Source organism: Lithobates pipiens, unplaced genomic scaffold, assembly GCF_037356315.1.
Source record: "Lithobates pipiens isolate NorthernLeopardFrog02 unplaced genomic scaffold, aLitPip1_a1.2 Scaffold_13, whole genome shotgun sequence".
Taxonomy (NCBI): Eukaryota; Metazoa; Chordata; class Amphibia; order Anura; family Ranidae; genus Lithobates; species Lithobates pipiens.
In genome coordinates, this window is record NW_027507718.1 from 148582688 (window position 1) to 148610549 (window position 27862).

At 43.1% G+C, this 27862-nt stretch overlaps 1 long non-coding RNA gene across 1 annotated transcript in view; it reads left to right on the forward strand.

Annotated features, from left to right (window-relative positions):
* The first annotated feature begins 236 nt into the window (after positions 1–236).
* The window catches only part of LOC143974397 (uncharacterized), a 299135-nt gene continuing 271509 nt past the window's right edge, over positions 237–27862 (forward strand). Inside the window, exon 1 of the long non-coding RNA XR_013272211.1 lies at positions 237–452. This is a non-coding gene — a long non-coding RNA (uncharacterized LOC143974397). The remainder of the gene's footprint in view (positions 453–27862) is intronic.

The following is a 27862-nucleotide window of genomic DNA, read 5'->3' on the forward strand; positions in this document are numbered from 1 at the left end:
ATACTATATATATATATATATATATATATATATATATACACATGGGCGTCCGCAGGTAGGGGCAAGGGGGGGGCGAGTGACCCCCCCCCTGGCAGGGCCCCCATATCTTGTGAGAAGTGAGAACTGGCGTGGCAATGAAGCTGCACAGCAGCACATCTAGCCGATGGGACCAGTCTCCTTCATTCTTACCAGGGGTGGACTGAGGACCCAGAGTAAGTGGATGGGGGGGGGGGGGGTACAGTTGCTACTGTGGGGACAGCAGCTTCTAAATACATAACCTGTGCCAGCGGTGTATGTATTTAGAACCTCCAAAGCTCTTCTCTCCCTCCGTCTCCTGCACTGTGAGATCTGACTCACCCCCCCTCCTCCGATCACCAGTGCAGTGTGCTGAGGGGGCGGAGCTCCCTGTATCTACTGCTGGTCAGGATGTCCGCTCACACTACAGGGAGGAGGTGAGTTCAGTGTTTTACTGAGTAAAGTCTCCTTGGAAGACAAGCTGACAACATTTCTGTAGGATTTGTCTTGTAGGTATTGTGATCAGTGATATGAAGACAAGGAGAATGAAGAGATAGATGAGTGCAGCAGATATCTCCCAAACTGCCACACAGCCCTATCCATATAAACATCCCCCAATTACTCTGTACAGATAAAGTGAAAGTACCATTCATGTGCTGACTGTGTTTATGTGGTGAGTTTGCACTTCTGATGGTGCAGACTCAGAGCTTGGATAACACAGGGTTACATGAATTGTCATAAATACATTTCACATTATCTGGACATACATAAAGTACATAAAGAGGATGTTTTCTTTACGTACCAATTTTGTATTATGTATTGTTGTATATATTAGTAGATGTGCACAATATTTTTTATTATTTTTTTAATTATAAACATCACTATCTGACTAAATCTCAGCCCCTTACTCCCGCGAGCCTGCATCACCCCCAGACCACCTTATATATCCAGCTGATGGACATCACTCGGACCCTTATCTACCCAACATCCATCTTCCTCCTTGTATTCTTCCATCATCACTGACTGCAGATATACTGTACATCATCTGTCCTGTATACAGGACAGATTATATATATCTGCAGTCAGTGATGAGGGAGAAGGTCTCTATATACAGGTAGATGTATATACCCACCTTCCTTCCTGTATATAGAGACCTTCCTCCATCATCACTGACTGCAGATATACATCATCTGTCCTAAATACAGCTATATACACCCACCCTCCTACCTGTATATACTAATGCCATCCACCCCCTATATATACACATACTGTCCCCCCCCCCCGTACTGTACAGACCAAATTTGATGGGCACATGCCTGTGCTTTATGTGATAATGACAGCCCCTCAGCTTCATGGCATTGTCAAAAAGGGGCGGAGCATGGGTGACCTAAAATTATGCCCCCCCCTGAAAAAAGTTCTGAGGACGCCCATGTGTATATATATATATATATATATATATATATATATATATATATATATATATATATATACACACACACATATATAAAAACACACACATATATATAAATGCACATATGCACGCACATATAAACCAGTGGCAGCTAGGGCTCAAAATTTTTAGGGGGGCGCAAGCAAACTGAAAAATTCTGAAAAAAACATCAATTACAGGCACTGTACCATCAAACACCACCATTGTGCCATCAAATGCTGCCACTGTGCCCATCAAATGCTGCCAGTGTACCCAAACGCTGCCAGTGTAACCATCAAATGCTGCCACTGTCCCCATCAATTGCTGCCACTGTGCCCATAAAGCTCTGCCACTGTGCCATCAAATTCCGCCACTGTACCCACCAAATGCTGCCACTGTGCACATCTAATGCTGCCGGTGTGCCCCTTAAATGCTGGCGGTGTGCCCATTAAATGCTGGCAGTGTGCCATCAAATGCTGCCACTGTGAATCCCCACCGCCGGCTCGCCGTCTGCCCGCTACTTACCCTGTCTTGGTGAGGCAGCGGGTGATGGCCATGAGCGGTGTCCTCCATGCATCTCCTGCCATCCTTATCTCCCATCCTCTCCTCCTGATAGGCGTCCAATAGCTGCACCTATCGTTTCAGCCAATCAGGTGATGGGTAACAGACCCGCACACCTGATTGGTGGAGAGGCAGTTCAGTGTTAGGAAAGTGAATATTAATTCACTTTTCAAACACACCTGAGTGGACTGTGAGCGTCAAGCATAGTGCTTGCAGCTCACCTATTTTGATGCCGATTAGAGCCTATGGCTCTAATCAGGTGCTTCAAAAACACCCCCCGCTGCTGTAATTCAGGCGCCCGGCACCCCAAAAGGGACCGGACACCTAAATATGGAGGTGGCAGCGGTGGCCATGGATAGATTCATGCTATGCTATGCATGAATCTATCCATTGGTCATAGAGGGGGTGGCTGGAGTGAGGGGGCGGCACCTGTGCACCCTTTTGGATGCACCGCCACTGATAAGCACATGCACATTCACATACATATGCATACATGCACACTCACATACATATATGAACACACACACATACAAGCATGCTCACACACATACATGCATGCTCATGCACACACACACACACATGCATGCACACACATATAAACACAAATACAGTAGCTAGTCTTATAAAAAAAAGGCAGACATTTACTTTGGCTCTTCCTGTCGGGTACTGCACTGTAGGGGGAGACAAAGAGCACAGCACTGTGCTTTCACTTAGGCTAATGTGAGGAGCTCCCTGCACAGTGCCGACTACAGTTCGGCTGGTGATCGGGGAGCTCCTCTTAGCTTCCCCCCCCTATCGAAGAGTACAGGGGGCCCTCAAGGGCCCCCTGCAGCAAGGGGCCCAATTTTGGTGACCCCTATAATTCCACCACTGTCTCTGAGTTAGCATGTGAGCTGGAGGCCTGTTTTCAGTTTATGGTACCGCAATGCCAGAGTGGATCAGTGGCAAGATTGTTTTTTTTTTTTTACTGCAAAGACCAAAGTGAGTCTCTGAGTGAGTGGTTATAATAGGTATTTTATACAGTTAATGTAAAGTTTGAGTGTTAATAAAAAAATGGCTGCTTCAGCCGATGTTACTCCAGCTTGGTGTGGTTATTGGATAAGAAGGTGGGTGTTGGGAGGCTGGAGGGGTGGCCATCGCAGAAAGGTAATAGACAGGGTATATCTTTTATACAGTAGTCAGGGTTGGCCAGTGAATGGGGGAAGTACAGGTGCTGCAGAAGTGGTGGGTTCCCAGTTAGGATTAGCGAATGCAGCAGGAAGGGCACTATGGGCTCAACGAGCCTGTGTTTGTCTTCTTGGTGGCAGCGGGACACTACTCTGGCCAGCTTGAACTGCACTTATGGGACTCGCCATGTCACCAAGTGTTACTGCAGTGCTGGATGTATGACCAGGATGTACTAAGCTGCTGGTGCTTGCCAGTTCACCAGAAGGAATAGCGCTGCTAGTACTGGCTCTCTGCTCCATACGAGGGACCTGCAGTTCTTGCACCTCAACGACAGCAGATCAGGGTCTGGTACGCCTGACCTTGGCCGGGACCACAACTCCGTTGTCAGAGCTATCGGTCAGGGTGCTGCTGCTGTCTATGGGTTTGTATTCTGAACATGAATCTGACAGATAAGTGATATCCTCTTCACTGTCTGTCATGCTCAGAAATGTGTTGGCCTCTACACTACTGTACCTTCGATTTGACATTTTGGTCTTTAAATTTACTGGTACAGTAGTGAGACTCACAGGTAAAAAAGCACCGACTGTAAGTGACTGCTTCAAACACTACAAAAAAAAAAAAAACTGTTAGCATAGAGGGATCAGGCCTGACTCTGCGAACCTTGCAGTTATGTGTTTTGTAAGTGACAGTGATCAATTGATACTGCACTTGGGTGGGCTGGACTGGGCTGGGCGGGGGGGGCTAAACGCAGATGCCAGTAGGTATCTGGGCTGATCCCGCTAACACTGCATTTTTGGGAACCCTAAACTGCTGGGGACGCTAGAATACATCTGATCAGATCAGATATCGATCCGTTCAGACACTATACTAATAAGGGAGGCGTATGGTGCGTGCGTGCGTGCGTGCATGGGTGTTAGCAGTACTGGCACTAATCTGACGCTGCCTGGGGCAACACAGACCCTATCTGATGCTAAAACCTAACTTTGATGACCCGCCGGGTGATCAGGGGGTTAAACCTTTATTGGGTAAAATACGGCGGTGCCCTGGCGCTATAAAAAAGAAACTAGCTAAACTGCATCACCCATGACACTTATGCAGCGTACACACGATGAGACTTTCTGGCAGACTTGGTCTGGCGGACCAGAATCTGTCGGACAATTCAATCGTGTGTGGGCTCCGTCTGACTTTTTCTTCCCAAAAGTCAGACAGACCTAGAAATAGAACATGTTTTAAATCTTGGTCCAAGTTCCTATCGGGAAGCCCTTTTGTGTGTATGCTGGTCCGACGGACCAAATACGATGTAGGAGCACCTGACCGCAAGAATGTTTGCACTGGTTTTCGGCTACAGGGTACTGTACACTGGGCCCTCGGGTCTGGTATGGATTTTAAGGGGAACCCCCACACAGAAAAAACGTCGTTGGGTCCCCCCAAAATCCATACCAGACCCTTATCCGAGCATGCAGCCCGGCTGGTCAGGAAAGGGGGTGGGGATGAGTGAGCACCCCCCCTCCTGAACCGCACCAGGCTGCATGCCCTAAACATGGGGGGTGGGTGCTTTGGGGAAGGTGGAAGGGGGACGCCCTGTGGCCCCCCACCCCAAAGCACCTTGTCCCCATGTTGATGAGGACAAGCACCTCCACCACCCTATGTGAATAAGTATGGGGTACATCGACCTCTACCCATTCACCTGGGGGAAAAAGTGTCAATAAAAAAACACACTACACATGTTTTTAAAGTAGTTAATTAGACAGCTCCGGGGGTCTTCTTCCGACTTCTCCACACTTTCCGGTTCTTCTCCCGGGCTCCTCCTCTATCTTCTGCTCTTTTGCTATCGGTGGCCCGGCTTTCTCCTTCGTTGTAATCACCGTCTTCTTCTTCTTCCTTCTTCTGTTCTTTTCCGATGTTGACACGACGCCCCGCCTACTACTTTAAAAACCTGTGTAGTGTGTTCTTTTATTGACATTTTTTCCCCCAGGTGAATGGGTAGGGGTACGATGAACCCTATACTTATTCACATAGGGTAGTGGGCCGGGATCTGGGGGCTTATTAAAGGGGGCTCCCGGATTCTGATAAGCCCCCCCACCCACAGACCCTGACAACCAACAGCCAGGGTTGTTGGGAAGAGGCCCTTGTCCTCCTCAACATAGGGACAAGGTGCTTTGGGATGAGGGAGCCCCAGGGCACCCCCCTTCCCCCAAAGCACCCCCCCCCATGTTGAGGGCATGCGCCTGGTATGGTTCAGAGGGGGGCGCTCGCTCGTCCCCACCCCCTTTCCTGACCGGCTGGGCTGCGTGCTCGGATAAGGGTCTGGTATGGGCCTTGGGGGACCCCCATGCCGTTTTTTCGGTGTGGGGGTTCCCCTTAAAATCCATACCAGACGATGGGGCTTGCAGGTGCGATCTCGCAAATGAAAGCTGCAAGATTGACTTCCCTTTCTAGTCCTGTCGTACCTGGAGTCACGTTCAAAATGAACAGACAGGCAAGTCCGTTCATTTTGAAAGTCCATTGGGAAGTCTGTCAGAAAGTCTGTTAGTATGTATGCAAGTCAGCTCGTTTCGGAAAGTCTGTCGGACCTCCGCCGAAAGTCCATCGGTAAAACCATTGTACCTAGTCCGTCGAAAAGTCCGGTCATGTGTACACAGCATTATGCTGTGATCACAGGTGAAGGGGTAATCAACGGGTTAAACCTTTATTGGGGGGTTAAGGGGGTTCCCTAGACCTATCTGGGCCTAAGACTAATTACCCTAACACTGATTGTTTACACTTACACATTCAGGGGAAGGATCTCATTCGCCAGGAGCGATCCCCAGGTCCAGGTAATTTCCTGAGTCAATCCGACCGTAGAGGCCGGCAGGGGGGGCGCAAATGTATAGTAACGTGATTTTGTGCAGCTGGGCCAACCTGGTCCGGAACTGGTCAAAAAACTATTTTCTTTGTGCCTGATATCTGAGTTATAGTGCTTAGCAGGACCGGACTAAAATAGGGGCTGATTGAGCTGCAGCTCCAGGCCCCTGCCTTAACCACTTCAGCCCCGGACCAATTTTCAGCCTAAGGACCAGAGGTATTTTTACAATTTCGCACTGCACTGCTTTAACTGGTAATTGCGCGGTCATGCAATGTTGTACCCAAACGAAATTTGCGTCCTTTTCTTCCCACAAATAGAGCTTTCTTTTGATGGTATTTGATTGCCTCTGCGATTTTTATTTTTTGTGATATAAATGGAAAAAGACCGAAAATTTTGAGAAAAAAATATATTTTCTACTTTTTGTTATAAGAAAAATCGAATAAACTCAATTTTAGTCATACATTTAGGGCAAAATCTATTCAGCCACATGTCTTTAGTAAAAAAAATGTCAATAAGCGTATATTTATTGGTTTGCGCAAAAGTTATAGCGTCTACAAACTAGAGTACATTTTCTGGAATTTACACAGCTTTTAATTTACGACTGCCTATCTCAAAATGGCAAGGCAGTACAAACCCCCCCCCAAATGACCCCATTTTGGAAAGTAGACACCCCAAGGAAATTGCTGAGGGGCATGTTGAGCCCATTGAATATTTTTTTTTGTCCCAAGTGATTGAATAATGGCACAAAAAAAAAGTTTACAAAAGGTTGTCACTAAATGATATATTGCTCACACATGCCATAGTTATATGTGGAATTGCCCCCCAAAATATATTCTGCTGTTTCTCCTGAGTATGGGGATACCACATATGTGAGACTTTTTGGGAGTCTAGCCGCGTACAGCACCCCGAAATCCAATCACTGCCTTCAGGATTTCTAAGGGTGCAAATTTTTGATTTCACTCCTCACTACCTATCACAGTTTTGAAGGCCATAAAATGCCAAAATAAAACAAAACCCCCCCAAATGACCCCATTTTGGAAAGTAGACACCCCAAGGAAATTGCTGAAGGGCATGTTGAGCCCATTGAATATTTTTCTTTTTTTGTCCCAAGTGATTGAATAATGACACAAAAAAAAAAGTTTACAAAAAGTTGTCACTAAATGATATATTGCTCACACATGCCATAGTTATATGTGGAATTGCACCCCAAAATATATTCTGCTGCTTCTCCTGAGTACGGGGATACCACATATGTGGGACTTTTTGGTAGTCTAGCCGCGTACGGCAACCCGAAATCCAATCACTGCCTTCAGGATTTCTAAGGGTGCAAATTTTTGATTTCACTCCTCACTACCTATCACAGTTTCGAAGGCCATAAAATGCCAAAATAACACAAAAACCCCACAAATGACCCCATTTTGGAAAGTAGACACCCCAAGGAAATTGCTGAAGGGCATGTTGAGCCCATTGAATATTTTTTTTTGTCCCAAGTGATTGAATAATGACACAAAAAAAAAAAAAGTTTACAAAAAGTTGTCACTAAATGATATATTGCTCACACATGCCATAGTTATATGTGGAATTGCACCCCAAAATATATTCTGCTGCTTCTTCTGAGTATGGGGATACCACATATGTGGGACTTTTTGGGAGTCTATCCGCGTACTGCACCCCGAAAACCAATCACTGCCTTCAGGGTTTCTAATGCCACGTACACACGTAGCCGAATATAAGTCCATCGGACTTTCCGAACGGGCTACTTGCCCACACATGGCTCTTTTTCAGCGGACTAATACGACGTACTAAGTCCGCCGTACTATCCGCCGTACTTTTGAAATGAACGGACTCGCCCACACACGCGGAGGAAAGTCCGCTCATTAAGAGCGGGTCTCCAGGTAGGCGGGGCCCGCGAAGGAGACGTAGCTGGCGCCGGCCACCTGGTATGGACTTAAAGGGGAACCCCAACGCCGGAAAAAATCAGCGTGGAGGTCCCCCCCAGGTCCACATCAGACCCTTGTCCGAGCACGCTACCCGGCCGGCCAGGAAAGGGGGGGAAGAGCGAGCGCCCCCCCTCCTGAGCCGTACCAGGCCACGTGCCCTCAACATGGGGGTGCTTTGGGGAAGGGGGGGCCGCGCGGCCCCCCACCCCAAAGCACCTTGTCCCCATGTTGATGAGGACAAGGGCCTCTTCCCGGGTTATCGGAATCCGGGAGCCCCCTTTAATAAGGGGGCCCCCGGATACCGGCCCCCCACCCTATGTGAATGAGTATGGGGTACAATGTACCCCTACCCATTCACCTGTAAAATATAGTACAAAAAAAACACAACACACAAGATAAAATAGTTTATTGCACCGCTCCAGGGGTCTTCCGTCTTCGGGGGTCTTCTCGCCGGACTCCTCCGCTATCTTCTTCTAGTTCTTTTGCTAGCGGAGGAGCCCTACTTTCGCTCATCCCCCCCTTTCCTGGCCGGCCGGGTAGTGTGCTCGGACAAGGGTCTGATGTGGACCTGGCATACACACGGCCGGATTGTCCGCCGAAATGCGAGTCCGGAGGGAAGATTGGAGTGCAAAACTACTTTCTAAGTCCGCCGTACTTTCGGGTCAAAAAAGTATGCCGGAGGCTACACACGGGAGGATTGTCCGGCGGACTTTTCCACCCGCTTGTTTGATCGTGTGTACGCGGCATTAGGGTGCAAATTTTTGATTTCACTCCTCACTACCTATCACAGTTTCGAAGGCCATAAAATGCCAAATTAGCACAAACCCCCCCCCAAATGACCCCATTTTGGAAAGTAGACACCCCAAGCTATTTACTGAGAGGCATGTTGAGTCCATGAAAAATTTTATTTTTTGCCACAAGTTCCAGGAATATTAAATTTTTTTTTTTTTTTTTGCACAAAGTTGTCACTAAATGATATATTGCTCACACATGCTATGGACATAATAAGTAGTAATTGGTGTTGCGCTCCAAATAAACAGAGAAAATAACGATGTAGCTATATAAACTAATTATAATGCCTAGATACCAATAATAAGCTAAGTGTCTTCATAGACTCAAACAGTGTATATATCAACTCAGGTGCAATATATCAAACTGTGCACCTAACCCAGTGCTAACAGTATCCAATCAAGTGCTATGTGCAAAGTCAGTAATTCAAAAAGGAGTTCAAATAAAGACTAAAGTAAAATTAAAAAATATATTAAAAAATATATAAATAAAATAATAGAAATATTAGAATTAAATTAAAAATAAAGATAAAATTAAATTAAAAATAAAAATAAAGTGAAAGTGAAAATAAAAATTAAAATAAAAATAAAAATAAAAAGCTGGTTTCCCAAAATATACAACAGGATAAAACTTGTAAAACACTTAATAGTGCAACTTAGTGCAGTGCAATGACATCCAGTGTATCTTGATCAAAGTGCATCTAGTGCTAAAAATAATAATCAAAATCCAAGCGCATATCCAGAATGTGCTCTAAAATATAAATGTCCAAAATGTGCTCTCGAGTATCACATTAACTATAGTCATGCAAAAAAAAGTGAGTCCATCCAGTGATAAATAAATCAATATGCTGCGTGACCAGAAAAAAGAAGGCAGATTCCACCGATGCTCCTGTGAATCTTGTGTTCACACACTAGGTGTGTGCCATTTTCTTGTAGCCAACAGACATAACAGTCCTAAACAACCATAGACTACACTCGCGGCCATTATACCAGGGATAATTAAGATGTTGGCATAATCGTAACCAAGGTTACACTCCTAGATATCTACTTGTGCACAATATAAACTGGCTAGACACACAGGTACCTGCTGGAATAGCAGGAAGAGGTTCCTGATTCAAAACTATATTAACTATAGCGCACCTCTAACTAGTACACTGACACTTATGGCATGATCTTACACAATACTATGTGACATCCGACAACAATCAAAGAGACACGTATAGACCAATAATTAATGATAACACTAAAAACTACAAAATATTAAAAATATATTACAAATATAAAAAAATCCTAATTATACTTAACCTTAATATACACAATATAAAATTGGTTAAAAGACATCAACCATAGGGTGATGTACATATAAATAACCACCAACTACCATCAATGTAAACAACCAAACGACCATATATTACAAGGTGGGAGCGATATAGGGATCCTACAGCCTATATTCTGGACCATCATAAATACCCATGGTCCTCACAGATGCTCCCCCCAATCCGGAGGGACTGTGAACAACAAACAACCAACCCATCAAAGATTGGACATAGAAATAGGACCTAGTTCCCATTCTAAGCGTACGCACAATCCAAGGACAAGAGGAATAGATAAAAATATGTAAATTTAAAATAAATCTCCAATTTAAAGAGGACACCGGAAAAGAAGTCAAAAGTTCACATAGTGTCCGTTTACAAAGCAAGGTAATAGATACAACATCTAACATTACTATTAAAATATATTAAAACAATAATTAAAAATCACTAATAAAACAGTTGAGGTCAAAGTCGATATTAAGCCCCTGAGGTGCAAAAGTATCTAAAGTGAAGATCCACTTTGATTCTAATTGGCTTAATGTCCTAACCTTATGGCCGCCTCTCCAGTGTTTTTTATAGGGTTCAATACCCCAGAAAGTGAGCTGGGTGGGGTCCTTATTGTGATGTGTACAAAAATGTCTTGAGACGCTATGTTTGTCAAATCCATTAATAATGTTTTTGACATGCTCTTTTATCCGTACTCTCAGTGGTCTTTTAGTATGGCCTACATATTGCAGGCCACAACTACATTGTAGCATGTACACAGCTCCCTCTGTGTTGCAGCATATAAAATCTTTTACCTCATAAGAGTTCCCAGTACTTGTAGACGTAAATTTAAATTTCTTCTCAACTGGACGTTTAGTTTTCAAACACGCAAAGCAGCGTTTGCACGGAAAGAAACCTTTTCCCGTGAAAAAAGTCAGACCTCTAGATGGAGGATCAGGGACATTCTTAATAATCTTATCCCTCAGAGTCAATGCCCTTTTATACACAAATTTGGGATGTTCAGGTAGTAGTTCCTGTAAGTGTACATCTGAGCGCAAAATGTGCCAATGTCTTCTAATAATTTTTTCAAGTTTCCTATATTGGACATTATAATTCAATATGAGCGGTACCCTATTATCTTCTAGACCCGGAGTTTGTTTGTCTTTAATCAGATTTGCACGATCCATATTTTGCACCTCTATAATTTTGGTCCTAATTTCTTCATCTCTGTATCCTTTGTCCATAAACCTCTGGCCTATCTTCTCAGCTTGTATGAGGTAATCTTTAGTCTGCATACAATTTCTACGTAGCCGCATGAGCTGTCCTTTTGGTATATTACAAAGCCAGTTGTTGTGATGGCAGCTCCCTCTTGGTAAATAGCTATTCTTATCAACATTTTTGAAATGAGTCTTTGTGTACAGTCTATTGTTGTCTTGTATAATTTCTAAATCTAGGAAGGATACTGATCCCGTACTCACTTCCCATGATAGTTTAATATTCCTATTATTAATGTTTAGTGTTTCCAGGAACCTTACTAAACTAGTAGTGTCCCCTTTCCAAAATATAAGAATATCATCGATATACCTCTTATACACGGACAGTTCTTTAGGTCTATTAGTATGTACCATTTCTTCCTCCCATTGGGACATGAATAGACATGCCACACTGGGTGCGAATTTAGCTCCCATCGCTACTCCGGTTATTTGATGGAAATATTCTCGATCGTACCAAAAATAGCTATTTTTTAAACAAAAATCGAGACATTTGACAAGGTATTTGCGCTGGAAGCACGGTAACGTACTTTATTTTCTCAAGCCCCATTTTACAGCTTCGCAGGCTTGGTAGTGTAGGATCACTGTATAGAGCAGTGATGGCGAACCTTGGCACTCCAGATGTTTTGGAACTACATTTCCCATGATGCTCCTGCACTCTGCAGTGTAGCTGAGCATCATGGGAAATGTAGTTCCAAAACATCTGGGGTGCCAAGGTTCGCCATCACTGGTATAGAGTGAGGAGACGTCTACAGATGCCATAGTCCAGGGTCCTTCCTCTTCTGATAGCCCTTCTACAATTTGCAATACTTGCTTTGTGTCCCTAAGGTAGGCTCTTGTTTGTGTGACCACAGATTGTAAGTATCTGTCTATATATTCCCCGATTCTTGAGGTTAGGGAGTCAATCCCATTCACTATGGGCCTAGGTGGAGGGTCTACTTTATCTTTGTGTATTTTGGGCAATGCATAGATAATCGGGGTCCTACATGACTCCGGGATCAGGTATTTCGCTTCCTTTTTATTCAAGATATTCTTCTTTAGTCCAAGATGTACTACCTGCTCTAGCTCTTTTCTGCATTTAAACACGGGATTCCTCGATAATTTTGTGTACGTAGTACTGTCTCCCAATAGTTTCTTCATACTTTCATTATACTGTATTTTCGAGAGAATTACAATCCCTCCTCCCTTGTCGGCGGGTCGGACAACAATGTCCTTCCTCTTTGCCAATTTTTTAATGCCACTTTTTATAAACTTGGGCTCCTCACGTTTTGTAATTTTCAGGTCCTTTAAATCTTGTAATACTACCTTTTTAAAAACCTCAACATGTTTATTGTTAGAAACCACAGGATTAAAAACAGATCTATTCCTCAATTCACTATGTATAACACCCTGATCCTCAGTTTGGATGCGCTTTTTGATGGGGTTACTAACTAAATATTTCTTGATATTTAGCGTCCTTACTTATTTCTGTATTCCTAAATATGCCTCGAATTTATCCAAATTCTTAGTGGGGGCATATTTTAGCCCTTTATCAAGTACGCCAATCTCTTCTTGGGATAGAGGCTGCCCACTAAGGTTGAAGATCCCTTCCCCTTTTAGTCTCTTCTTTGCCTGTATTCTTTTTCCAGCCCTCTTTCCTCTCTTCTTATCGGGCTTCTTCTCGCGTCCCTTGGATCGTTTGGACGCCTCTGTGGGTAAGTCTCCATACCTCTCCCTAAAAAAGGTCTGTTTTGATAGGAGTCTTGATAATGATTTTGGCCCCTCCCATCTCTATTCTCCTCATAGTGATCCCTCAAAGGAGCATAATGATTGTATGTTGGTACAGAATATTGTTCATAGGGATGGGCGTGGCCCTGGGGCGGGCCCCAACTATCTCTATAGCCGTTCCCATAATTATGCGGTGGGCTTCTTCCTCGTTTACCATATGCTCCTTGTGGTGGGCCTCTATTATCTCTTTGATCGTGCACTGGTCTATTGTGATTACTATTCTGTGCCCTCTTATTAAAATTATTATTATTTTTCCAATACGGTTTTTTACCCCCATTCTGTGGGGTCTGGTTGGAATAAGGTGGTCTCTTATCACTCCTATGTGGAGTAGAGTAGTTGTGTTCATTTTGTCTCTCATCATTTCTTGGATGTCTAGGTGACTCTATTCGGTTCACATAATATTGGTCATTCTGTTGTAGTCTATCTAGGTTGTTTTCTTGTTGTGTGGTTTTCTCAGGCGTAGAAAATGTAGAGATTGGGTCAGGATTCCCTCCTTGTCTTTGCCATTTACAAAACATCATCGTTTTTAAAATCATTTATATCCCTAGTATATTTCTTACTTTTCCTAGTTTGCACTTCCCTATCTTTCTTGACAAGATCTTTATTTAATTGTGTCATCAACATAGTGAGTTCAGGCTTTTCCTTTATTTCTCCTTTATTTCTCCTATTACCCATTGGAAAGTAGACACCCCAAGCTATTTACTGAGAGGCATGTTGAGTCCATGAAATATTTTATACTTTGCCACAAGTTGCAGGAATATTACAATTTTTTATTTATTTTTGCACAAAGTTGTCACTAAATGATATATTGCTCACATATGCTATGGACATAAGTCAAATTACACCCCAAAATAAATTCTGCTGCTTCTCCCGAGTACGGGGATACCACATGTGGGGGACTTTTTGGGAGCCTAGCCGCGTACGGGGCCCCGAAAACCAAGCACTGCCTTCCGGATTTAAATATAAAATGCTACCAAAAAAAACTGTTAGCAATCGCAGGGATCAGGCCTGACTGCGATCGCTGCAGTTATGTGTTTAGTGTTTTGTAAGTGACAGTGATCGATCAATACTGCACTTGGGTGGGCTGGGCGGAGGGGCAAAACGCAGGTGCTAGCAGGTATCTGGGCTGATCCTGCTAACAATGCGTTTTTTTGAAACCCTAAACTGCTGGGGACGCTAGTATAGATCTGATCATATCATATATTGATCTGTTCAGATTCTATACCACTACGGGAGGTGTATGCTTTGCGCGTGGGTGTTAGCGGTACTGGCACTAACCTAGCGCTGCCTGGGGCGATGCAGACCCTGACCCTAAAACCTAATTGATATCACCCGCCGGGTGATCAGGGGGTTAAACCTTTATTGGGTAATAAATGGCGGGTGCCCTGATGCTATAAAAAGCAAACTAACCAGAGTCACCCGTAACACTTACACGGTGATCACTGGTGAAAGGGTTAACTAGGGGCAATCAGGGGGCTCAAATCTTTATTAGGTAGTATATGGGGGTCCCTGGCGCTATATAAAAACCTGACGGGGAACCTAAATAACTAACTGGCTAACCAGCGTCACAAGTGACACTTATACGGTGATCGCTGGTGAAAGGGTTAACTAAGGGCAATCAGAGGGTTAAAACCATTATTGGGTAGTATATGGGGGTACCTAGCGCTATAAAAACCTGGCGGTGAACCTAAAAAAATAACTAGCTACCTAGCGACACTAGTGACACTAATGCAGCGATCAGAAAAATGATTGCTTAGTGACACTGGCAAAAGGGGGTGAAAGGGTTAACTAGGGGCAATCAGGGGGTTAAAACCATTATTGGGTAGTATATGGGGGTACCTAGCACTATAAAAACCTGGCGGTGAACCTAAAAAAATAACTAGCTAACTAGCGGCATCAGTGACACTAATGCAGCGATCAGAAAAATGATTGCTTAGTGATACTGGCAAAAGGGGGTGAAAGGGTTAACTAGGGGCAATCAGGGGGTTAAAACCATTATTGGGTAGTATATGGGGGTACCTAGCACTATAAAAACCTGGCGGTGAACCTAAAAAAATAACTAGCTAACTAGCGGCATCAGTGACACTAATGCAGCGATCTGAAAAATGATTGCTTAGTGATACTGGCAAAAGGGGGTGAAAGGGTTAACTAGGGGCAATCAGGGGGTTAAAACCATTATTCGGTAGTATATGGGGTACCTAGCACTATAAAAACCTGGCGGTGAACCTAAAAAAATAACTAGCTACCTAGCCACACTAGCGACACTAATGCAGCGATCAGAAAAATGATCGCTTAGTGACACTAGCAAAAGGGGGTGAAAGGGTTAACTCTAGGGGCAATCAGGGGGTTAAACCTTTATTGGGGGGTGGTAGGGGGCTACCCTGTACCTAACATTAACTGCCCTGACAGTTTTTACTGTCACAACTGACACTGAATGCAGTGATCAGTAAATAAATGATCACTGCAATCAGTGACACTGTGACTGGGAGGGGGAGGGGGGGGCGATCGGGGGGGGGGGGGGGTGACTGTGTGCCTATGTGTGCCTACATCTCAGTGTAGTGTTGGTGCACACTTACTTTTAGTCTTCTCCTCGTAGTCCGGTCAAAAAGACCGCCCCGAGGAGAATGACATCACTTCCTCCCTGCCTGTGTTTACTATACACAGTGGGAGGAAGCTTCTCATTCGCCAGGAGCGATCGAGAGGGGTTGGCCAGAAACCAACGGCCATCCCCTCATCCCGGATCGCTCCTGCAGCGAAACGGACCGCCGCATCCAGCGGGAGGGGGTCCGATCGGTCCCCCCACCTGCTGGAAGGCGAGCATGTACATGTACGTGCTTGTGCCTGTCGGTGCCATTGCACCGACGTACATTGCCATGCGGCGGTCCTTAAGTGGTTAAAATCGGCCTGCCCAGCCAGCAGTATAAGCCTGATTTTCTCTTGTCCATAAATTTCTATAGGACAGTAGAAGCTGTGTGTAAATGTAGGGGTGTCTGGCTGCATCTGTGTTTGCTCACTGTGGTTATTACAATGTGACAGTGCACAGTTCCCCCCTACGCAAATGGTAGAGGATGAGTCGGCTCTGCCTTTTCCCCTCCCTTCTCCCTCTGTGAATTCTGTGCAGTGAAGGAGCCGTGTGGGCCAGCAGGTAACAGGTGAACAGGATATCTCTGAGTGAGGAGCCTCCAGGGACCATCCACATGTGAGCTCAGTGACTGGACTCTTGTCTCCCTTCCCTTCGTTTTTAACATTTTTATCCAGCAGTAGCTGTTATAACTGCAGCCAAAGTGTTTAGAATTGTGTTATCAGGGTGTGGTAGTGCTTGGTCCCTTGTGTTTTTAGGTGGGTTCAACTTCTCAATGATTTGCTGTGTTTTGGCTCATTGCTGGTGTATCCGCAGTTTTCCTGTGTTTTACCCACAAACCTATAGATTTTTATTAGGTTGTTTATTTTTTCTGCAATTTCTGAAAGTGCACCAAAGTTCCTGCATGCTGCATCTTTGGCGCTCTGTCAGAAAATGCAGCAAAAACCTGCAACTTGATATAAATCAATAGGACTACAGAAAAAATAAGTAGTGCGGTCGACTGCAGCACACCAGTGTGAGCCCAAAGGCTTGCACACACAACCCCCCTGTACAACTTGGTCTGATCAATACTCCTGGCAATCATTTCACACACGGCCATACCATCCCAGCTCAGGAGGGGTGGGTGCTCCAGGGATTTGATTGACTATGCAGGCCCTGTCTCTTCTATCCATCCGGGCAGTGTCCTGGGGGGGAGTGGCAGGCTGCTGGTGGCAAGTGGCACACTGTATCTGGTGACAGGCTGCTGATGGCAAGTGGCACACTGTATTTGGTGACATGCTGCTTGTGGCAAGTGGCACACTGTATGTGGTGACATGCTGCTTGTGGCAAGTGGCACACTGTATGTGGTGGCATGCTGCTTGTGGCAAGTGGCACACTGTATCTGGTGGCATGCTGCTGGTGGCAAGTGGCACACTGTATCGGGCAGCACAGTGTTGCAGTGGTTAGCATTCACGCCTAGCAGTACAATTGGTTGCTGGTTTGTAACCCAACCACGACATTACCTGCCTGGAGTTTGCATGTTCTCCCTGTGCCTGCGTGGGTTTGCCCCACACTCCAAAGACATGCAGGTAGGTTAATTGGCTTCTGTCCAAAACTGGCCCTAGTATATGAATGGGGACCTTAGATTGTGGGCTCCTTGAGGGTAGGGATCAATGTGAATCAGGTTGAACTGGATGGACAGGTGTCTTTATTCAACCTTACTATGTAACTATATATGGCACACTATCTGGTGGCATGCTGCTGGTGGCAAGTGGCACACTGTATCTGGTGGCAGGCTGTGGGTGGCATCTGGCATGCTGCATCTGGCGGCAGGCAATGGTGGAAAGTGACACGCTGTATCTGGTGGCAAGTGACAAGCTCAGGTTCCCACTGATTCTGCATCATGGAGTTGAACTATTTCACTATATATTACAATTTAGTAATAGAAAAATCACTCCAGTCCCCTATTTCCCCATCAACCTGAGACTAACAAAAAAGAGAAATTCACCCTGGTACTTTAGATGAGGTGAGCACCACTAAGCCAATAAAAGAAACAAGAGTAATTACAGTATATGTTTTTATTCAGTAAAAATATTACAAGCATATTGTCATCAAAGAAAGCCACTTAGTATAAGGTACATAAAACTGGATTGAATACAAGTAGTAGTAGTAGTACAATTGTGTATGAACAGTCACATAACATACAAACATCAGGTGTACCCGACATGTTTCGTGAGTCCCAGCTCGCTCTTCAGGCGTAGATGTGTATGAATTGTACCTAAGGTAAAAGGATACAATTTTTCTTTTTTTTTTCTTGCTGTTGGCGGCTTTGTTTCTGCTTTGGGAGCTGTGATGAGTACAAAGGGGATTTCTTGTCCCCTGCTGCCCCCATCTGCTCTTTAGTGCGGGTGGGGTCACCTACACATCAGCGCCATGTGTATGCACCAGCCGCTCAATGTCTGCGATTTTGCGGCGTTGTTATGGCTCCACGCATTGTACCATCTGGTTGACCTATAGGAGTGCTTGTGCACTTTCCTGTCATCCACACATGACGTTTGGGGGCGGAGCCTCTTGAGCCCTTCCTGGATATGACTTGGAGGTTTAGCACTGCATGGATTCATTTGCAGCTTTTGCTTTCACTGAACACTCATGCTTGTGGATGCCTCTTATTGAAATCTACCATCGATGCAATTATACACCTATCTCACTCAGGTATACTCATTGGTTTTCCTCAAGTGCTCACCTGTAGCTTGTCTTTGACCACTTTGACTTTCCCCCATATTTGCACTTCATTTCTTTTTCAATGCTTTTTGCTCACTTTCTTTACTTCTACTCATGCCATTCTCTGGTTTTTCTCCACCACATTTCCCTATAGTCCTTTGTCCATGCCATTCATGGCTCTAGTCTTTATATATTATATATAGAATTGTCCTTGTTATTACTCTTATATTTTACCTACTACTTCAGATTATCTGATATACCCCTTTATGTTTACAGTCAATACTTACCATGGACATAGTGAGACCAATAGGGATACACATTCACCATCCATGCAATGCTTTCCCTCCAATCTGCCCTGTGTGGGGTTTCTTCTGGCTCTGCCTCCTCAGCTCCCTGGTTATACATTTGGTGCCACTGTCTGAAGGCTTCACATTTGTTGGCTCGGCTATGTGTAGTGGTGAGTATGGGGCCTCCATTTATTAGGCCCCTCTTACCCTCTGCCTTTAAAATACCAAGTATTTACCATATACCAAATTGTATCCTTTCACCTTAGGTACAATTCATACACATCTACCCCTGAAGAGCGAGCTGGGACTCACGAAACATGTTGGGTACACCTGATGTTTGTATGTTGTGACTGTTCATACACAATTCTACTACTACTACTACCAATTGTATTCAATCCAGTTTTATGTACCTTGTACTAAGTGGCTTTCTTTGATGACAATACGCTTGTAATATTTTTACTGAATAAAAACATATACTGTACTTACTCTTGTTACTTTTATTGGCTTAGTGGTGCTCACCTCATCTAAAGTCCCAGGGCGAATTTCTCTTTTCTTTTTTTGTTGCATATTATAGGGATGGAGGTGTGTTACCGTTGACACCAGATCTTATCTTGTTTTCAACCTGAGATTAGATCCCCTTCTCATATATATATATAATTTTTTTTTTTTTTTTTTGGGAGGGAAGAGGGGATGTCCCTGAATGGCAGTTTGGAAATGTGGTCGCCCTATGTTGCTGCTGTTGAGAGACCACATAGCAGGTGGTATTGGCGGTGTTGCTGCTGCTCAAAGGCTGCACGGCTGATATTACTGGTGAAAGTATATTTAATTTGTTTCAGCAAAAAATGTTTGCACTTTCATTTTGTTTCCGTAAAAAGGCCCACCAAAATCCTCAGCACCAGGCCCATGATGCTCTTAATCTGGCCCTGGTGCTCAGATGCTGGCTATTTTATGTATTTAGTGCGGATATCTCTTTACACTTGATCGTGATTGGATGGCCAACTTTGACTGGTCTCAACTCAAGAGGCATGCCTTCAAAGCCCTGCAACAACTGAATTGCTTGAAGAAAGTGACACCCAGAGGAGACTGATCTGATTGACCAAATTGACTTGGATGCATTATTAGAGATAGATGATACAACTCCCAATGCAGCTAGCTTTCCCATGCTAAACAAATTTAAGCGTAAATCCAGGAACTATCCATAAATGGAAACGTTCTAGCGTTTCACAAACTACACAAGAAATACAAGCCCCACAGGCTCAGGAGGGTCTCCAAAAATAATCTTACACATACTCAGAAATAAGCTATCAAAAATCTTGAAGACAATGATGATATGATAAAGACGGAAACGTGGTCGTCCTGACCATTGATCAGTATTCTTATATGTGTAATCGAATTCTAAAAAACACTGAATAGTATAGGACGGTCCCACAGGGTAAAATGGCAAAGGCTCAGTCTGAATTTAACAATCTTATTTTCCAAAAATACTATCAGGGCACCATTCCCAAATCTACCTGAGGATTTTTGAAGACAGAATAGCCACGTACCCCCACTTTTTACTCACTCGATAAAGTTCATAAAAATCTCTCTAAACCACCAGGTAGCTCCATATTCTTGGGCTGTGATAGCCATACAGAGAATGCTAGTATCTTGGTTGATACACATTTGCATCCCCATGCCCTGTCCTTACCCTCCTACCTGAAGGATACCATTCATTAGTTATAAACAATTGATGGGAGTCATGTTCCCCCTGGTGTGTGGCTCGTGTCTGTTGATGTCAAGGCATTATACAGCAGCATACCACACAGCAGGGCTGTATCAATGCGAAAACTTTTTTTTGCAAGCACTACCAGAAGAAAAGGTAGCGACTTTATTTTGTTGGAAAAGTTTTTTGCATAACAACGTTTTTCTATTGGACGGCTCCCACTACCCCCAGGTGCAGGGGGTGGCAATGGGGACCTCCTGTACCTGGGGGGGGGTGAGAGCCCAAGATTATGAGTGATGAGGCCCTCCCTATGTACCTGTGCCATGTTGTATCATGACATAGGTACATAGATGATATCCTCATACTCTGCAAATGCTCCCAATGAATTGTTGAATGCCTTTCTTCTTGCACTCAACAGCAATGTCTTTAACCTGTCATTTACCATAACATGTAGCCAGTAAATGATCTCATTTTTAGACATTGAAATATTTGTCTAAACAGAGACGACACTGGGAATGACCCTGTTTCAGAAGCCTACAGCTGGTAACACCATCCTAAGGGCTAACAGTGGTCAACCCTCTAGTCTGATTAGATCCATCCCATATGGACAATATTTGCGCCTTAAGTGTAACTGTTCATCACAGGAGGACTTTTAGCTCAAATCTAACAATCTGAAAGATAGACTAATGGCCCGTGGCTACTCTAATAAAAAAAATCTTGAAAAAGGCCTATTATAAAGCCAATGACAGGAATAGAGAGGGACTAATCTTTCAGGTTGACAAATCTGGCAGTAATGAAAGAGCAGGTACAACAAAATTAATAATGAGATACTCCAGGCAAAAGCAAATCAAGCATATTGTTGATACGTTTTGGTACCTTTTAAAAGCTGATCCACATGTAGAGAGCTGCATTAGGGACAGAGCAGAAATTGTATACCAAAGGAATGATTCAATAAGGGACCAATTGATCCAGAGCCATTTCTACGGTAAGGAAAAGAGATGCAAATATCTGGGAACCCACAAGTGTGGTGGTTGTCCTTACTGCCAATTTTTATGGACTGGTAGGACACACACATTATCAAAAGGTGAGATTTACCAAGCCAGACATTTCACGAATTGTTAGACAACAGGCATTGTGTATTTGATCACATGTATATGCGGTAGTTTCTATGTTGGCAAGACTAAACGCCCCTTCTGGAAATGCATATATGATCATACATCAGCTATCAAGGGAGGTGATATTATGTCTCCCAATGGAAGACATGGAACAAAGAAGCATAGTAAAGATCCCCCTAGTGTGAGATTCTTCGCTCACAAACGAATCCACTGGGATCGTCTAATTCTGCAGAGAGAATTAGGGCGAAAGGGTGTAAATTTTTGATTTCACGCCTCACTACCTATCAGTAGTGACCCATGACCCAATTTTGGAAAGTAGACACCCCAAGATATTTGCAGAGAGGCATGTTGAGTCCATTGAATATTTTATATTTTGCCACAAGTTGCATGAAAATTACAAACTTTTTTTTTTTTGTTTGCACAAAGTTGTCACTAAATGATATATTGCTCAAACATGCCATGGGCATATATGAAATTACACCCCAAAATCCATTTTGCAGCTTCTGAGTATGGGGATACCACAGGTGTAAGACTTAATTACACCCCAAAATCCATTCTGCTGCTTCTGAGAAACTTGTGGCAAAATATAAAATATTCCATGGACTCAACATGCCCATCAGCAAATAGCTTAGGATGTCTACTTTCCAAAAAAGGGTCATGGGGCAGGGGGGCGGGGGGCGGGGTAGTTGACTTGTCCTGGTATTTTATGCACAATATTAGAAGCTTATGTCACACATCACCCACTCTTCTAACCACTTGAAGACAAAGCCCTTCTGACACTTTTTGTTTACATGATAAAAATTAGATTTTTTTTTGCTAGAAAATTACTTTGAACCCCCAAACATTATATATTTCACACAGTGAAAAAAAAAAAACACTTTTTAAAATGCAATGCACTAAAACACACTATGTTCCCCAAATGTTTGATGAAATAAAAAAGATGATCTTATGCTGAGTACAGGATACCAAGCACGACATGCTTTAAAATTGCGCACAAACCTGCAGCGACAACTACATACATGTTTAAAAGCCTTTAAAATCCTTTACAGGTTAGCACTTTAGATTTACAGAGGAAGTCTACTGCTAAAATTATTGCCCTTGATCTGACCTTCACAGTGATACCTGCCATGCATGGTGCAATTGCTGTTTACATATGACACCAGACCAAAACTTGTGCCTTTGCGCATGGGTTTTTTATTTATTTATTTATTTTTTTAATTTTTTTTTTTTTTTTTATAATTTTTATTGTTATCTCAGGGAATGTAAATATCCCCTATTATAGCAATAGGTAGTGACAGTTTTTTTTTTATATTAGACCCTAGATCTCTCTTCTGCCCACAAAGCATCTGACCACACCAAGATCGGTGTGATAAAATGCTTTTAACCTCGTAAACTCTGGTTTCTTAGGCCATAGAGATGATTTGAGCCATTCTGGTCTCTGATCAGTTCTAGGGTCAGCTGGTGGAACCACTGGCTGCATTCTCGGATTCGATGTTGGGACAGGAGAGCCCAAGAAAACCATGGAAGATGGTAGGGGCGGTTGGCGTTCCCTCCCACTGCTTTTAAAAGCAGTCTAATTGGCCACTAGGATTGCTTTTACATGAAAGCCAAACGCTGGCTGAAAAGAATGATAACAAGATGAGACCTAAAACTGCAGGCATCATTCTGGTATAACCATTCAAAGTCCAGCAGCATACCAGTATGTTGCTGGCTCTTGTTGGGCATACATTGTAATGTTCGTTTTTTCAAGCAGCCTGTGTTTGCCAAACAAAAAAAATGCCCACCATTAGAATACTGCCCTTCATCCACCCACTTATAATGATGGGCATACATGCACTTTTTTTTTTCTTTTTTTTTTAACTGTGGTGGTGAAATCGGCTCGGATTTTCGTATCGTGAGAGCAAATGCTGTTGCTGTCAAGATAAATAAATCAGTGCTGCAGCTGAATGGCATACCTGAAAAGCATACAATGGTAACGATAAAACATTAACTCAATAAAACAACTTGATTTTTTAACGCAATCTGTTATGTTGTTATTATGTAATGTTAAGAGCAAATCACTCCTACACCCCTGCCCCCATGCTTCTGCATATATGATCTTTTTTTTTAACTGTGGTGGTGAAAGCGCTTGGTGTCGCGTATCGGAGCAAACACTGTTGCTGTCAGAATAAATAAACCCGGGATGCAGCTGAATGGCATATCTACTAAGCAAATGATGGTTAACAATAAAACAAATTAACATTACAGTATAACAGTAAGACATAACATACCCGCAAAGCAAACAATAAAACATAGTAAAAATAAAACATTATAGTTCTAAAATACAGTAACAATAGTGAGAGATCAATAGATATAGAATAATAGAGCAGACAATGGATAGCGAACATAAGAGCGAGAACAATAGAGAGAGAAGAAAAATAAGACCACAACTGTTTTGGGCTTTTTTTGTGTGTTTTTTTTTTTTGCACTTTTTTTTATATAAACTGTAAGTTGTAAACTTTCCAAAATTGGGTCTCTCAACCTGTATAAGTGTGCCCTAGGACTGTGCAATACTGTACCCTACGCTAATACTAATACTCCACTAGTGTGTGTGTGTGTGTGTGTGTGTGTGTGTGTGTGGTAGCGTTCAAAATATTCACCAATGCAAAGACCAGGTTGGTAAGGACAGGAGGTACAATAAAAGTGGGTGTCAAGCCTATATCCACGTTTTTATGCAGACACGACATTTTCTTTGGGTAGGGGTACCAGGGAGAACATACAGAAAATGCCAGCTCACTGCATTTGGATTGGGAAGTTGGGCCACAGCACCGTCTGGAAACAGAAGGGCTGTGATGAGCTCTTCCTGGAATTTAAGGAAGGATCCAGTTCCTCCTGAAGCTTGGTATAGCGCACATAAGCATTTAGCAGAGCCCATTGGAACAAAAATATACAGACACTTTTTTATACCAGCATCTGGCCTTATGGGCAATTAGGTATGGCGCCAACAACTGGTCATTGAGGTCCACTTCTCCCATGTTATGGTTGTATTCGTGGACACAGAGGGGTTTCTCCACAATACCAGTCACTGTTTGAATTTGGACTGTCGTGTCTGCGTGAAGGAAGGACAGAACAAAAACATTCTTATTATCCCTCCACTTCACAGTGAGCAAATTTATTACATCTCAAGCAGGCTCTCTCCACTAGCCTAAGACTGGAATCTATAAGCCGATGGGGTAAGCCTCAGCGATTAGATCGTACGGTGCCACATGCGCCAATTCCATGATCAAACCAGTGACTAAAAAGTGTCATGCTTGTGTAATAATTGTCCACATACAAGTGGTAACCCTTTCCGAATCGGGGTGACACCAAGTCCCACACAAACTTGCCAGCGCTCCCTATGTAGTCTGGGCAGTTCTCCGGCTCTACTTAACTATCTCTTGCCTCGTAAACCCTAAAACTATATGTATAGCCTAAAGTAAAAAGTAAAAAATAGTGTAGCGCTTCTTAAGTGATAAATGTAATCAACATGTGTTAGGAGAATGATCATATAACAATGATCGTATAAATAATATATATGAGCAAATTAAAGTCCAAGAAATGGGTGTAAGCTTCCGTGATAAAGCTGGCACGAAGATGGTCAGACCGTATCAAAGTAAGAGGCAAATCCTACTAAACGAATATGTCCATGTACATCAGCTTGTCTGGAAAACATTAAGAAAAGTAGATAGATACTTCTTACCAACTATGTTGGACTCACACAGTCGTATGACAGTTGAGTCAGTAAGGCTTGGGGTCTCAATCTGGGACCGAGGAGTAGATCAGGAAGGTCCGTCAACTTGGTGGGGAAACTCCAAAAGACTGTATGCCCAATGATGAGTCTCACCGATGGAACTTCAGAATGGTTTGGAAATCCAGCTCAGATGCGGCCCATTACACACCGATACTCCAAATACCCCAAGATGAAGGGGAAAGTATTTTGGGGGTTTTTAAACCAAAAAAGAAAAAAGGAAGAAAGAGCTCCACATGGTGCGGGTCAGGCGGTAAAAATGATAATTTATTAAAAGTCAAAAGAATTAATAATGACTTAGTGATCGCAAAGCGAATAGAATAAAAATGAAAATAAAAGCAATGTGGGGTGCCAACAGCTAGCTGGCTAGCTGTTGGCACCCCACATTGCTTTTATTTTCATTTTTATTCTATTCGCTTTGCGATCACTAAGTCATTATTAATTCTTTTGACTTTTAATAAATTATCATTTTTTCCGCCTGACCCGCACCATGTGGAGCTCTTTCTTCCTTTTTTCTTTTTTGGTTTAAAAACCCCCAAAATACTTGCCCCTTCATCTTGGGGTATTTGGAGTATCGGTGTGTAATGGGCCGCATCTGAGCTGGATTTCCAAACCATTCTGAAGTTCCATCGGTGAGACTCCTCATTGGGCATACAGTCTTTTGGAGTTTCCCCACCAAGTTGACGGACCTTCCTGATCTACTCCTCGGTCCCAGATTGAGACCCCAAGCCTTACTGACTCAACTGTCATACGACTGTGTGAGTCCAACATAGTTGGTAAGAAGTATCTATCTACTTTTCTTAATGTTTTCCAGACAAGCTGATGTACATGGACATATTCGTTTAGTAGGATTTGCCTCTTACTTTGATACGGTCTGACCATCTTCGTGCCAGCTTTATCACGGAAGCTTACACCCATTTCTTGGACTTTAATTTGCTCATATATATTATTTATACGATCTTTGTTATATGATCATTCTCCTAACACATGTTGATTACATTTATCACTTAAGAAGCGCTACACTATTTTTTACTTTTTGCTTGTTCAACTTTGTTTGTTTAAGTGTTGGCTGCTGTGTTTTTTGTATATACTTGATTCTAGCGCAGTGTTTTTCCCCCTATTTTTTTTATATGTATAGCCTGTTGCCCTGTCACAGAGCTTATACATATTGACCCCATATCTGGCAAGCTTGCTGGGAAGATACTGTTTAAATGAGAAGCGGGCAAAAAATGTGATCAGGGACTTATCAATGCAGACAACTTGACCAGGCATAAACAAGGCTGCAAACTGCTGGTAGAAGTGGTTTATGAGGGGCCAAATTTTGTAGAGCTGATCGTATTGAGCATCACCCCGAGGACAACAGAGTTGAATTTCATTGAAATGCATGAACCGCAAGATCTACTTGTATTGTGTCCTGTTTATGGAGGCAGAGAACAAGGGCATATGGTGAATTGGGTCAGTGGACCAATATGACCGTAACTCACTTTTTTTCTTGTTCAATATTTTTATTGAAAAGTTTTCATCAATATAACAAAACAATGGAGTAATAAATATCCCAAACCAGGAGCCAACATAGCCCTTCAGTAGGGTTTATCAAAAACAAAATTTAAGAAGATAACAGCGATGTTAATGTAACAACATATTTATAACATATATCAATGCTAATTAATGACCTGAAGGGTTGTAATAAACCATTGATCAGAGCAAATTAGTGACAATAAATTCTTTGTTTGCTATAGGATAATAAGATTGAGCAGGGGTCGGCAGAGTATCAAAATCTGATTTTGTTCCAGAGGGATCAAGGGAGACACGCAAGCCACCCCAACTGGGATCTAGCTGTGAACTGTACGTGTCCCCCTGCTCCCCCCGGAAATTTCAGTTCTGCCCTCTGCCCCCTCCCTGCCCCTTCAAATTAATTAAATAAATGTAATGACTGCCTAGGTGCATTACTCCAAGTTTTTATAATAAGTAAAAAGAGAAGCGAGTAATAGAAAAGGAAAGAAAAAAGAGAGAGAATAAGTGCATCTGTGATGTGATTATCAAAAAAGGAGCGGAGGAGGAAACCAATTACTTGAATCAATCGTTGAGAGAAATTAAGGTAAGTGGCCCGGATATAGGGGAACCTTGATATAGCGAGCCCAAGGATCCCAAGTCGCTTCAAACTTGGGCACCCTGTCTAATAATTTTGCAGTGATTTGTTCTTGGGTCATAATCCAAGTAATTTTCCGCTTGGTGACTATCAAAGAAACCTTGTTTGTTTTCCACGCTCTTGCAACAGTAAGTTTTGCTCCTAGGAGCATAAAAAAATAAGATCATTGGTGTGTTTGGGAGCACCTTCTATTCCGAGGTTCAGTAGTCCAATAGTAGGAGTTTGTGGAATTCCAATGCCTGTAACTTTCCGTGCCATGTGGAAAAATCTGTTCCAGAAGCCTCTTATACGTGGGCAAGTCCACCAAATATGGTGCATAGTACCCACCTGCTTACAATCCCGAAAACATAGAGGTGAGGTATCAGGAAAAATCTTAGCAAGCCTGGAGAGGACATAATACCAACGTGTGAAAACTTTAATATTTGCCTCTATTAGGTTTATGTTGAGTATTCCCTTATAAGATTTCTGGAAGAGATTGTTT